The sequence below is a fragment of the Neopsephotus bourkii genome, unplaced genomic scaffold (assembly GCF_033783945.1).
Source record: "Neopsephotus bourkii isolate Nb327-2 ecotype Australia unplaced genomic scaffold, CSIRO-AGI_Nbou_v1 NB_1248, whole genome shotgun sequence".
Classification (NCBI taxonomy): domain Eukaryota; kingdom Metazoa; phylum Chordata; class Aves; order Psittaciformes; family Psittacidae; genus Neopsephotus; species Neopsephotus bourkii.
Window position 1 is genome coordinate 3,020,422 of NW_026901733.1, and position 13,499 is coordinate 3,033,920.

Below are 13,499 nucleotides of genomic sequence, written 5' to 3' on the forward strand. Positions count from 1 at the left end.
CTCCGAGAGCTTTTTACCTGTTTCTCCTACTCTCAGGCTTTCAGACTATGAGTAGTTTAGCAATCAGGAAATTACTAACAGCATCCTAATTTTAGTATTGTTGATGCATTGCAAAGCAACTCACTACACAAGAAAAAAAACACAACATGTTTGAGCAATACTGGTGCAATATGTCAGACATGTAGCAATATTCTCTGTAATTATCACCCTATACAATTTTCAAAGCACTGATGAATTGCGACAGATCCTCATCTGAAATAACCCAGAATAGTTTATGAAATCAGTGGAAGTATATCACCTTACACCAACTAAGAATCTGGGCTACATTTCTAGCTTTCTACTAATACCTTTTCATGATGGAAGCAAGTACCTGAGATGAACTGAGAGTTAACCTCTCTAGGTGCACTTTCTACTTTTCTTGTGAGAAACATTAGATATGTTCCAAACCCACTTACACAAAGAGATGCATCCACTGAGTATTGAAAATGAATAATGAGTCTGGCAAAAGATTGGTGTAAATATCATAGTTATAGAATGGTTAGAGTTAGAAGGGGCTGTAAGGATCATCTAGTTCCAACCCCCTTGCCACATGCAAGGATTAGGGAGTCCAGGGGCAGTTACTGAGTTTTTGAACTGGCAAGTGAAGAGACTTTTAGAAATGATGAAGCAGAAAGCAGGCTGCACTTGCTACTTTCTTTTTCATAGGAGCAATTTGCTTTTACCTAGATGTACATCTCCAGTTGTACCCACAAAAAACTCACAAAGGTTTTGTAATAGGTGTTTATAATCACAGAGAAATTGTAGTAGCATGGGATCTATTACAATACCATCAGTGCTGTTTACGCCTTACTGTGAAAGGCCACCATTTTCTGTGTGTGAATAGTGGAGTGTGGGGATTAGCAAAGTGTGAATTCGTGCAGTTCTGCTGACTGGCTAAAAAGATACACATCCCTTTCCTTTGTCATTTAGAGGTGAAGAGGAGTTAATTCAGAAAAGACCAAGTTACTGACACTTTTAATAATAAAGTAACACTTCAGAATGGTGGTACATGATGAATGATTTGTAATGACCAGTATAACAATGTGAAAGAGCTATGTCATGGGCTTCTCCGTCTGTTAACATGTCTGAGACTCTTCAGTGGTTGCCATCTTTGCCATCTTGTAGGAGCTTTTCTAGTAATTTCTTTTAATTTATACACGTGCCTTTTCCAAATCTGCCCCCTCCCCCCCTGCCAATGCTATTTAAAAAGACCACACAGAAACTGATCTATGTTACACAAATATCTGGTGGGAAATAGTCATGTAAGTTTTGATTTATTGAATGCACAAAAGAAGGAGGCCACCGCCTAAGAAATGGATGACAGCATCTGAAAGTGGTTCCAGCATTTTAAAAGCAATTATGGGGGGTAGATTTATGCACAAAACCTGCTCTGTACATTAACTAAATTTGTGGGTTTAATCACTGGAAGGAGAAAACCAGCTATGAAATACTCAAAGTAACAGGTCATCGTAGGTATTCCCCTGAGGACATAATTTGTGTTAGTGTGTGTAGACAGAACTGCACGTATGTGTTGCAGAAGTGACAAAGGAAAAAGTCAGTGAACATCCTCAAAAAGCAAATACAGGAGAATGCTGGAATATGTGGCTTCCTGAATAGAGAAAATAAAGCTGTGACTATGTGAAGATTTCTTAGTATGGGAATGGCAAAGGAGTAACGTATTCTTCACTCCAATGGAAATTAATGGAGCATGCATTCCTCATTCTCAGTCTATTTGAGGCTGCAACAGGGGATATCACATCTGGCAAAACTACTTTGAGTCATGTTATACCACTTATAACATCATCTGGACCTTAGGAAACAGCTTTCTGAAAATAAGGAATGCTGTACAGTACCTGACATTAGCCCTGTTGAAAGGTACTGATAAGTTGCAGAGGCCTAAGATATTAAGGGCCACATTTACATGGAATTTCCCTGCACTTTATTACAGTCAGTTCCCTGGTTTTGCAATTTTAAATGCCCTTTTCCCTTAAGTGCCTTCCCCAGGGTGAGTAGGGGGTGCTCATTTGTGAAGGGGAACCAAATCAAGAAAGGAGAGCATCTGGGACAACAACAGAAGAACACAGCGTACCCAGAAACATTACAAAATCTGGTATAAATTGAGAGCATTCATTATTAATAGAAATACTATTTTCAAACTATATCGCACTTTCATCTCTGAGGATTTCACATGCTATAGTCCTGATCCTGTGTTTGTAGTCCTAACTCCCACAGTTAGCTTCATCAGATTTGATGGAATTAGTGGTGTGAAGAGGATGCACATTTTATAAAGCTTTGCAGAATTTGGCCATTGACACAAACAGCTTCTTAAAAACTTAACTCCTGCTGGGATAGAAGGCATTGTCCTCTAGATTTTTCCATATATTATGCAACTACCTTGCAGGAGGGGGCTGCTTTGGCAGTGGATGGTGAGGTTTTTTTCAAAAGCACCTTAGGACTCATACAGCATTCAGGGAGAAGAGCCCTGGTTTTTTGGTACCCATGGGTGAGAGGTTTGCATGCAGCATTGTATTGCACATACAGGGTTCACATTTACATCCTTGTCCCTGCTCTAGAACAAGTGTGAAATGGCAACATCGTGATGTCTAAGAATACTGAAATAAAATACTTTGCACATCAAGGTTCACATTTACATCCTTGTCCTTGCTCTAGAACAAGTGTGAAATGGCAACATCGTGATGTCTAGGAATATCTGATATAAAAGGAACAGAGTCCCATAGTCCAGGAGGTGGTCAGGGCTGGCTGGTGTTCCTAAACCAAGCTGATGGGAAATAAGGAAATGTAAAAAGGGAAAGTCTGAATGTCTTAAATTCTCTTACTGGAGCACATTGGTGTGTGATGGATAGGTTTAGTACTGGTGTTCAAACTAGAGTGATTCTGAGTCGAAATATCAGATCTGTGTACCCCTATGGATGGGGGCCTTTTAAACCAAAATCTCTATGCAAATATGTTTGTTTGGTATTGTCTGTTGTCTGGCATCAGCTAATTTAACCACCTCAGGGATGTGATCATAAAGTAATGCAGAAACTTGTATTTGTGAGTGTGTAAGGGAGAGTGTATGTGTAGGAGTATAAGGATTACAAAGTCCTTTGTTCAGGGGTCAGTAGATTAGTGGCTGTGATAGACAGTTGTATAGTGGCATGGGATTTGCTACCCAAAGTAAACTTATGCCCTTATTAAAAATGTACGGGGATGTTAATTTCTGCTATAGGACCACAAGGTGCAGATTTTTTTTTTATGTATATTTTTTTCCAATACTGGTTATAAAAAGTCCCTGGTGTTCCGTCCTGCACCCATGACTATAAAAATATTTGAAGTCACAGAATGGATATATGGTCAGGCAGACACATATTTTGATTTATGTTATACTATGGTTTAGGCACATATTTGTAGGCAAGGTTTTTGGCTGACAACAGCATCACAATAGCAGTCTTCCAGCCATATATTATAGTGATGACCCCTGAAAATTATCAGGGTTTAATACAAGGCTATAATATAGGGTTTCTGAAAACTCTACATAAGCAACAGACAACATAAAAAGTCATATTACTATTTATGTGCCATCAAATCACATTTGGAGGGATTTGACCACATAAATACTGAAATGACTTTTTGGGAATATGGAAATTCAAGAAAAATGTTTCAAATAGAAACAATAATTTACAGAAAAAAACACAAATATGCAACCATGTCATCAAAGTAGGAAAGGGAGGCAAAAAGAGAAATTAAGATATCTTGGGATGTTTTCCATTTCATTGTATGTAAGATTTTATTTTTTTTAACAGAACCAATCAAAGACGCATCCTGTCATGTCATGTCATTATTACCTGTATTTATTGTGTGATATTGAGAGATACGTGGGAGTTGACTGATAACTATATTGTCAGCTGTTTGCCAGCTGTTTGCTCCTGGGATGAGCGGGGTGAATTTTAGCTCCTCAGAATCATCAAAATAAGCAGCATCATTTCTCTTTGTTCTTTCTCTGCTTCACAAAAATGTTCTGTGGCTAGAAAAACTTCCCAGTCCCAGAATCTCACCCTCAAGATTTTATCAAATTGGCTATAAATATATATCAGTATTTATTTGGTTCTCATATTTTGTTGATGCCAATAAGAACTGTGGAGTAAGCGAGGATAATAATTGTGGCAATTATGGGAAAAAAAAAATAGCAGTAGATGAGCTGCTGCTTTGTCACAGGTTCTTCCTTTGGGACAGCATGGTGCTGTACTGCTGCAGGCACAGCCCGCGGTGTGTGTCCTGAATGTAACCTCCATCGTGGGAAGAGAGCAAATTGGACTAAAGTTTGCCCCCAGTGATGGTAATGCACAAAACAAACATATTCAGAAGCAGAATAAAATTGTTACAGATGCCAGCAATTATTACCCTAAGTTTTTAGGAGAAGAGGGTGAAGAAGGAGTTGTTATACTCCTTGTGATCTGATTGGTATCTTTGATGAAAGAATTTCTCTCCTGTAGTCCGAATTCGGTAAGTGCTTAACACGTGCCTTGCTTTAAACATGTAAGCACTGCTAACAACTTAAAAGTGAATTTACGTTAAGGGCTGTGAATAGGACTATCCAGTTGTCTAAAGTTTACCACATGCTTAAGTGCTTTGCTAAAGAGATGGTCAATATTTTTAGATTATTTTTAAGAAAAAAGGCTTTTATTATGGGATAGTAATAAATACTAGATTCTTGGAAGATTAAAGGATTGAGGAGACATTACATGTCATTGTTGTGCATGCACAGCTCCTTTTGATGTCAATGGAACTTGTGTGTGCAAAAGGGCAGAGATATAGGGCAGCAGAAGTTCATAATACTTGTTGCTTAGCAGTCCAAAAGATCAGGGGATATCTAGAATGAGTACATGAACATTACAAGGCTTGAGTGCTTTGAAGTGCTCCTTCCTTTCTTCCTTTCTTCCTTTCTTCCATTATTCCTTTCTTCCTTTCTTTCACTCTTTCTTTCTTCCTTTTTTTCTTTTTCTTGGAAAACAACCTGGAACTGCTTCTTTTACCTTGAGTGTACCAGTTAAAATCTACTTGCAGGAAAATTTGTTTCTGTCCTAGGTTCAGCAGTAGCAGTCATTTTTCTCCTTCTTAGTAGCTGGTGCAGTGCTGTGTTTTTGACTTTCAGCCTGGGAACAATGCTGATAACCCCAATGTTTTTAGATGCTGCTTAGCAATGTTTACTCTGACCAAGGACTTTGTGAGCCTCATGCTCTGCCAGGGAGGGGGGGGAAGCTGGGAGGAAGCAGAGACAGGACACCTGACCTAAACTGACCAAAGAGGTATTCCATACCACAGCACATCATGCCCACTATATAAACTGAGGGAAGTTTTTCGGAAGGGTTAGATCACTGCTAGGGTCGTGCTGGGTATCAGTTGGCGGGTGGTGAGTGGTTGTATTCTCTTCCCTTGCTATTTCCCTTATCACTATTATTATTGGTGGTAGCAGCAGTGATTTGTGTTATACCTTAGTTACTGGACTGTTCTTATCTCAGCCCGTGGGAGTTACATTCTTTCAATTCTCTTCCCCATCCCTTTGGGAGCCAGGGGGAGGAAGGTGGGGAGTGAGAGAGAGGCTGTGTGGTTCTGAGTTATGGCTGGGCTTGAACCACGACAGTTTCTCTGAGAGTAAAGCAGAACAGCAGGGGTTGCTAAGAAAAGTTAAGGGGAAACTTGGGCATATAGAAGGGGACAAGTGGCAATTTAGAAGCAGGAGGCAATGTTGCTGAAAACAGGATGATGAGCTCTTGATCATAAAAGAGATGTACCAGGAAGCAGAATGATCATATGCCAGAGGAAGGTGGACAAACTATTCAGGAGAACAGCACATCAGAATCTACCTCTGGGAAATCTGTTGAATCAGGAAAGCTGTGATTATTTTGCACCTTGGATTATTTGTGTGTGCTCAAGCAAGAAAACTATATAGCTATTTACTTGCTTGCTGAAAGAAAACAATTAACTAGCGTTCTTAGTGATGCACTTAAATGAGAACATTATTTTCATTTTGCAAAACATTGCTCTTATTTATTGACTTTATTTTGGAAACTTGCAAATGTTGGCTTTCTCTTTAGATTATGGAAAGGCTTAGAGCCCTTTATGATTCTTTCTCTCCACATGCGCTACATCTAGGAAAGTGCTGAGCAAAGAACGAGGGGTGCTGAACTATTCAATTTCTGGTAACAATAGCATAATATTAATCACTTATTAACAGTTTTGGTCATTTAGCTTATTTCCTCATTTTCTACCAATCTTTTAAAACTCCTGTTTTGCCCTTGCTGGTCTTTCTCTTACAAATTACATTAGCAGCTGTATCTTGGTTTGGAAGGCTATGTGTGTGGAAAGGGAAAGGAAGAGGGGTGGCAGGCTTTAGCCAACATACTTTTGCAAAACGACTGCTAGATCACCACATTGCACTCTTCTTTTCCTGCTAATTACAGGAAAAGTGATTTATTAATATTTGTGCAATGGTAACTTCTCAGCTCACCCACAGCCTTTTCTAATCCAGCCAATTATTTTCAGTATTACTTTTAAGCTCTGACTTTAATTAATGGGGTGCAGAAGTTTAAAGCATATGGGGTTGCTTTTCTTAAGTCTGAGAACAAGCAGAGTTTAAAAACCCTGCAGATACACTTCTCAATACTGCACTTAAACTCTTTTTCTGAAAATACTACATATAAGTTGTCACATTTTCTTCAGCTTGACATAAAATTCTATGACGTGTCACATCAAATAGCAACAATCATGAAATTTTTAGGGATGTGTCAATTTTGAGATTCATACTTTCTTACTTTGATCCTGCATGGATCAACTGGAAGATAAAATAATCACTTCCATTTCTCACTATTTTTTAATAAAAACATATGATAATATATATATATTTAAATTTTGTCAAAGTATTTGTTCTGAAGCCCATTTAAACAGAAAATTGTTGTTTTTTTGCTAGAATCTGATGCAAAAAGAGTGCTTGAGTTGCAGTGGTGTTTTATTTCTTGCTCTATAGCACAGCTTCAAAGTTGTCATCATTTATAGGATACCCATGGTCATATCTGGACTTCTCACCTCTGGAGCATGATTCCAACCCCGTGGAGTCAGGGATGGTAGCAGACTCTCAGTGCTTTGTAGAGTGGGTCTATACACAGATTCTGTCCTCAGATCTGTCTGTCACAGATTCTGTTTCATAGAATAAAACTTTAGGTGCCTCTTAAAGTGACCAAAGACATAGACTCCCAGAAAGCTCTCACTCACTTGCTATGCTCCTTTTAGCAACAGGTGGAGGGAGGAGTGTGCAAACTTCTCTGGGGTTTTACAAGGAAGGCAAGTAGCTACAGCACTGCCTTTCTGTCCTGGTGACAATGGTGAAAGAAGTGGAAAGCAAACCCTGGTGCCCTGGTGCCCCCTTGATGTCCCCCCTGATCCCTCTCAGGGGTTCATTCATTTCAGGCTCCTATTGAAGCCATGGGGGGTGGCAGCACACATCTGCCGGGGGCTGGAGCACAGCTGCATGAGAGGAGGGCACGCAGACCGGCAACACCGTCCATGGGCGATTCATCAGCAGGACAGCTACTGCTGGGTGGAATTCCTCCCCTGCAGGATGAACCTACAGTGACTTTTCTCGGGGGCTGGGGATGTCCCCCTCCCACGCGGGCAGGACCATCGCTAAGCCCAGGGCTGAACTCTCCCTCACCTCCTGACCCCTTCCTCAACTCCCACATACACACCAAGGCGTGAAATGGGACTTGGCGGGGAACAGAGGCCTTGTAACCTGCCTCTGCTCCACTTCCAGCTCCACATCGGATGCTAGGCTCCCTGCTGGGGCTGGAAGATGGCTGTCCTTGGCCTCACAGCATCGTCTCTGCCTCCCCTCACCTACAGCACCCAGCCAAGGAGGCTCGCCTGCTGAACCCCTGTGGGAATGTTGTCGCATGCTAGAGGGTGCAGCCACCTTTTAACAATTCAGTCTTTTAATCACCTTCTGGCCTGGACCCTCCCAGGGGCTCTCCCCTGCAGACCCCATTGCTGCTCTGTTCCAAGCCCTGGCAGCATAAACTTAAGGAAAACTGTGGGGTCACCCTGGGACCTTGTCTGGTGTCAGAAGGGGATGTCTCCTCCGTTTTGGAGGAGTGAGCAGTGACTTTTACTTGATGGCTTTGGAAGCCACCACCATGGTTGGGGATCATGCTGACATTCTAGGGACATGTGACAACGGGTGCAGAGGGTGCAAGTTCCTGTTTCTGAATCATCTGGTCTGTGTTGTAATGGGGGAAGTGTTAAGAAACAGAAGCCAAGGACAGCAACTGAAGCTTTGTGCTTTTTGTGCCTTCTCTTCTCTTCTTTTTTGTTTCTTTTTTTTTTTTTTTTTTTCCACAAGGAAGTTTTCAGTGTGCTGGCCTGCTGGGTCCTCAGGGAATAACGTGCTCTGGCAACTTATTACAGTGTCTCTAGGCAGAGCCTACCACTGCCATATGAGGGAATTACGTAAGGAGTTACTCAGGTCCAGGTGGCTGTTTGAGAACTTATATCAAGAACTTACATCACCTGCTTTCTCTAGTAGTTAAATTTAGGCCTCTTCATTTGTCTCATTTCTCCTTTTATCAGAGCATAATTTAACCACTGGTCACTGGAGACAAAGAGAAACCTAAATAGGCTTCAGAGTACACCTGAGAGCTAAGAAGCAATGTTTTCTTCTGGAAACCAGTGTCCTTTCGCAGTGACTCTAGTAGCTTCTGCTTTCCAGGGTTGGATGAAGAAGCTACTAGATAGGAGTTAAAAAAACCAAAAGACAGACTGGCAAGAGATATTGATAAGGTCACGGAAAACGCAGAGAAAATGTATTTGCTCATGTAAGAGAAAAAGGCAAAACTTATGTTTCTTTAGGTATTTACTTTTTGGGTATGTTAACCACTGCCTTCACAGTTGTAAACAGGAGAGATCTAGTGAGAGTGCCTTAAGTGTGCAGTCCAGCATCCTGTGTCCTCAACCAGCAAGATGAGTGCTCAGATGCTCCGACACTGTTGTTGGAGGTTGGGGAAGCTGCTTAGGGTCAGGAAAAGAGGATGTGAAGGACATGGTTCTTGTTAATACGTGAGAGTGCGCAATTCCGAGGGCTCATGGAGCTCATGCTCTATGGAAAATCAGCTTTAAATTTGTATTGCAGTGAAATGTATGTTTCAGTGCTTTGCCTCTTTTTGTAAAAATACAATGAGGAATATAAAGTACGTTTAAGTACATTGGGACTACTGGGGACTGCCTGCGTGGGGACTGGTGATGGAGGTACCTCTTTCTATCCTGTGTCATTTTCCATAAAAATCAGCTAGGGTTTACAGTGAAATATTTGAAGGCAAACCAAAATCAGTGATGGTTGCAGTGAGAAGTCTGCCCTGTAATCTACAGTGGTCTGGGAGCTGATTGATAAGCAGCTTAAACATCTGGACACTGGGAGCAGGGTAGACAGCTGAAGATGCCAACCTTTTCAGCTTGTCCTGAGGTAAAGGTGTCCCGGCTCATCAGTCAGCACCCTTACAATCCTTAGGCCTTCAGATTTTAAAGAGGCTATGCTGACTCATAAATTCTAATGATAAGAACAGGTGTGTTTTATGGCTTGTTCAGCTGAATAATAACTCAGAGGGTTTAAATGTTTGAAGACTTTTCTCTGCTCATACCTTCCTGTATGTTACATAGCAGTTTTGCTTTTCCCTTTCATACTGGTGAATTAAAAGCAATGAGTGCAACAAGTTCCTGTAAGTCATTCAGTTATGCCTCTGATTTTTTCAAGGAATCTGTATACCTTGTACAAACTTGACAGCTAAGGCTGTGTGATGCTGTAGGCCAGTAGCCTTTCAACTGAGAAAACCTATATTCACTTTTGAAGATGAGTTGTTCACAGCAGTGTGCTGGATTTGCTTCTCTCCGGGAGAATGTGTACATTACAAAATGCATTGCAAAATTTAGCACAAAGTGTAGTCTCTTATCAGCAGAAGCAGGGAGACTTTAGCAAGTGTATCTGGGACAGACTGAGACTTGATGAAAGACTTTCCAAGAATTCAATGCGTTGAAGAACTTTGAGGGCTTTCATAACCTATCTCTGAAATTTAGTCTAGCCAGAAGCTAGGGCAGTGTGAGACACTCAGAGTAAGACCCTGCTGTGGCAGCTCCTGCATGGTGCACAGCACAGGTCACCAGAATTCATTGTACGGCCCTCTGTGCCTGACTAAAGGGAATTCCAGCATGAAGCAGAATTCTCCCTCTGGAGCAGAAGTCAGGCCCTTAAGTGCTCACCTGCTTCATCACACAGGATTAACAAGGAGGTGCTATGAGCAGAGAATGAGCATATATATTTAATTGCAGGGTTGATTTTAGAATTGAGGGTTAAGCTACATGATTCTTTCTGTGCCATGAGGCAAAATTGGTGGCTATAGACTACCTCTGTCATCCTAGTTCTAATCTCACTCTGCTCAACTCTTTGTGTCTTGCTTGTCTGTGTGCAATAGTCTTTCCTTCTGTGACTCATGAGCCAGCCTGAGGCTAGTATAACCTAGAACATCTCCAGAATATCCTCCTTACAGGCATTGTCATGCATGTAATGATCTGACTCTGGATGTGTCAGAGACTGTTCTCATTCGCCTGTGCTGAAAGCTGTATTCCATTTAGCCTGTTTAGTGATGAGAATCAATAAACAGTTATTGGTGGTCCTGACCTATGTCAGCAGGATCAGTCACGTTCTCACAGTGGGCATTTGCAAAGACACCCTCATGTATCATGAATATAGCACTTCATCAGTGTGATACTGACGTGATACACACAGTAAACTGGGCATCAATTCTAAGAATGTCTTGAGTGACATGGGACTGATTGTCATCCTGGTGTGAATAGGTACTGTCTCAGAAATGCATGCATAACGTACCATAAGCGTTGGTTATTTGTCAATCTAGTGTCCCAGAAGAGATGGTTCCTAAACCAGATTAAAATAATCCTTTGAAGACAGATCTAGAAAAAATATTTCTGATTGTGTTGGCTAGCATGGCTCAAGTCCATTTCCATTCCTGGGCCCTCTTGGGGAAGTTAGATTAAACCAGGGGAAATATTTTGCATAAAAATTATTTTAGTGGAGTAATAAATGAAATGGTAATGCACAAGCTACAGTGCATTGCTTGCACTGATGAAATTGCATCTAATGGATTTTATAAAACTGACCTCCCCTTTTCCTCTTTTTCCTGGAAATACCTATCTTTTTCCGTGTATAAACTCTGTAGCTTCATTGTGATCTCCTGTAACCAATGCCTCCTTATTATCAGGTAAAGAGCAAGCAGAGTGATACTGCCTTTTTCCTTCTTCAGCTACTATCAAAACAGTGCAAAAACCCCAGTCACAAACTCAAGAGTCTTTTGACAGCAGCAATTAAGCAACTTAATTAATGAGTGAATAAAAATGATAATATTTACTGAATGGGAGCATCCTGTTTTGCATTTTTATTCAAACTGTGCACCTGAAGAATACCACTGAGTATACTACCTCCTCCCCTTCTGCTTGCAAGCTCTTTTCTTTTTTTTTAAACCGTACTATTTTGACTTTGCAGGCACCCAAAAGCTATTGCATGCGTAGACACAGGCACAATGCTGAGGCATCAGAAGTCCTTTCCAGCCAGCTAAGGAAAATATGCTGCTATCTTTGCAGTGGTTCTTCTGACCCTTAAAATTTGGCTTATATTTAGGGGATAATTTCCATGGTGCATTCGTAAGCCTGAACTTTACATCAAAGCAGGTGATTAGTTACTGATAAATGGCTAATAAAACATGAATGCATTTTGTAATTAACAAAGCTTGGAATGACAGTTCTCTCCACCCACTTTCTTGACATCTTTCACATACATGTATAAAGGCTACTATTCCCCCATATTCTTTATTTGCCTGTTAATCTGCATAACCTCCATGTATCACATGCATACATATAAATATATATTTTAGTCTACATGGATTTTCTCAATGAAATATATAACCCATCTCAAGTGCAAGTAAAGCCCCATACATAATTATTCTGGAATGACAGACAGTGAATTCCTTAGCTATTATTTTTGACGACCCTGTCATGGATGCCAGGCATATATTGTGGTAAGAGCCAGAGAAACTTGGGAAAACCCACCTGGGGAGCAAACTCCTTTTTTCTTTATGGAAAGGTTCCCCAAGTGACAGGCCTGCAATCCTGGGTGAGCTTAATTAAAGTCAATAGAGAAAACTAAAACATTCAAAGTTGCTGCCTTTGGGCCTTCCCCACTCTTCTTTTTCTTCATTTGCTGACACTTTTAAGGGGAAGGTGCATTTTAAATTCCTTATTTGGGGCTTGGGGCTCAGTTCATCACATTCCCCTTCTGTTCTGCATCCCACATTAAATCTCTCTGACACATCAAAGTGTTGTTTCCCATGATTTATGGGTAACTAATGCAGGTGCACTGGGCCTCCTGTGAGGTGCTGAGTGCCCTCTTTGACATCAGTATTAATGAATGTATGAAATTTTGGCATAAAAAGCCATGTAAGGGATATTGCCTAAAATTACAGATAGGTAAACTGAGGCATGCAATAAGAGAGGAGTGGAGCCAAAGATGAACTTAACCTTACCTGGCTCCCAGAGCTCTGCAGTATTTACTAAACCTCTTGTAGGGTAAGGTCTACCTGGTTTACTCCTTGGGGTTTTCCAAAATCTGCCTAACCAGACCTTGTTTCCCCATTCCAACCTTTTTCTCCTCTCCTGCCGCAGTTCCTCATCACAGGCCAGAAACATGCAGAAGCAGCAGAACTGGGAGCTTACATGGATGAATCAAAAATGCCTTTGTGTAACAGGAACTTGACCATCTGCTACACCTGCTATTTCATTTCCTTGTCTGTTTTGAATCATATACTTTCAAATATCACAATCACCACCAGGCCTGAAGCTTGGATTAGTTCTTGAGCTTGTAATGTTTGTTTTTGGAATGAATGGCAAAATGCCTACTGACTTCAGCATGAGTAGGGCTCATCCACTGATAGCTGCAATCACCTTCATTCATACTCCACCTTTCCTGGTGGAATTCACTCGAAGTGTTGTCGGTACCTGCAGTGGGACAGGAACTGGGGCATTTGTGACAAACTACCTTTGGGGTTTGAATTTGGAATAAAATCGTAATTCACCAGCCTCTGGTAATGAGGTGGACACATGACTTAAGAGTGAAGGCATTTTTATTAGTGTCTAATGCCTGAGATACTGAATGAGGTTTGTGGATTACAGAAGCACTTTAAACATGCAAGTGATCAAAATCCCTGATGAGAAGGTTGGGTGTCAAACTCCCCAGTTCTGACTGTGGGTCCTATAGCACTGACTACATGCTAACCCATGCTGTTTGTACATTTATTATAAGGAGAAAGGCATAGTAGGATGGTAGCAATTACATATTCTTTCCTTCAAAGCAC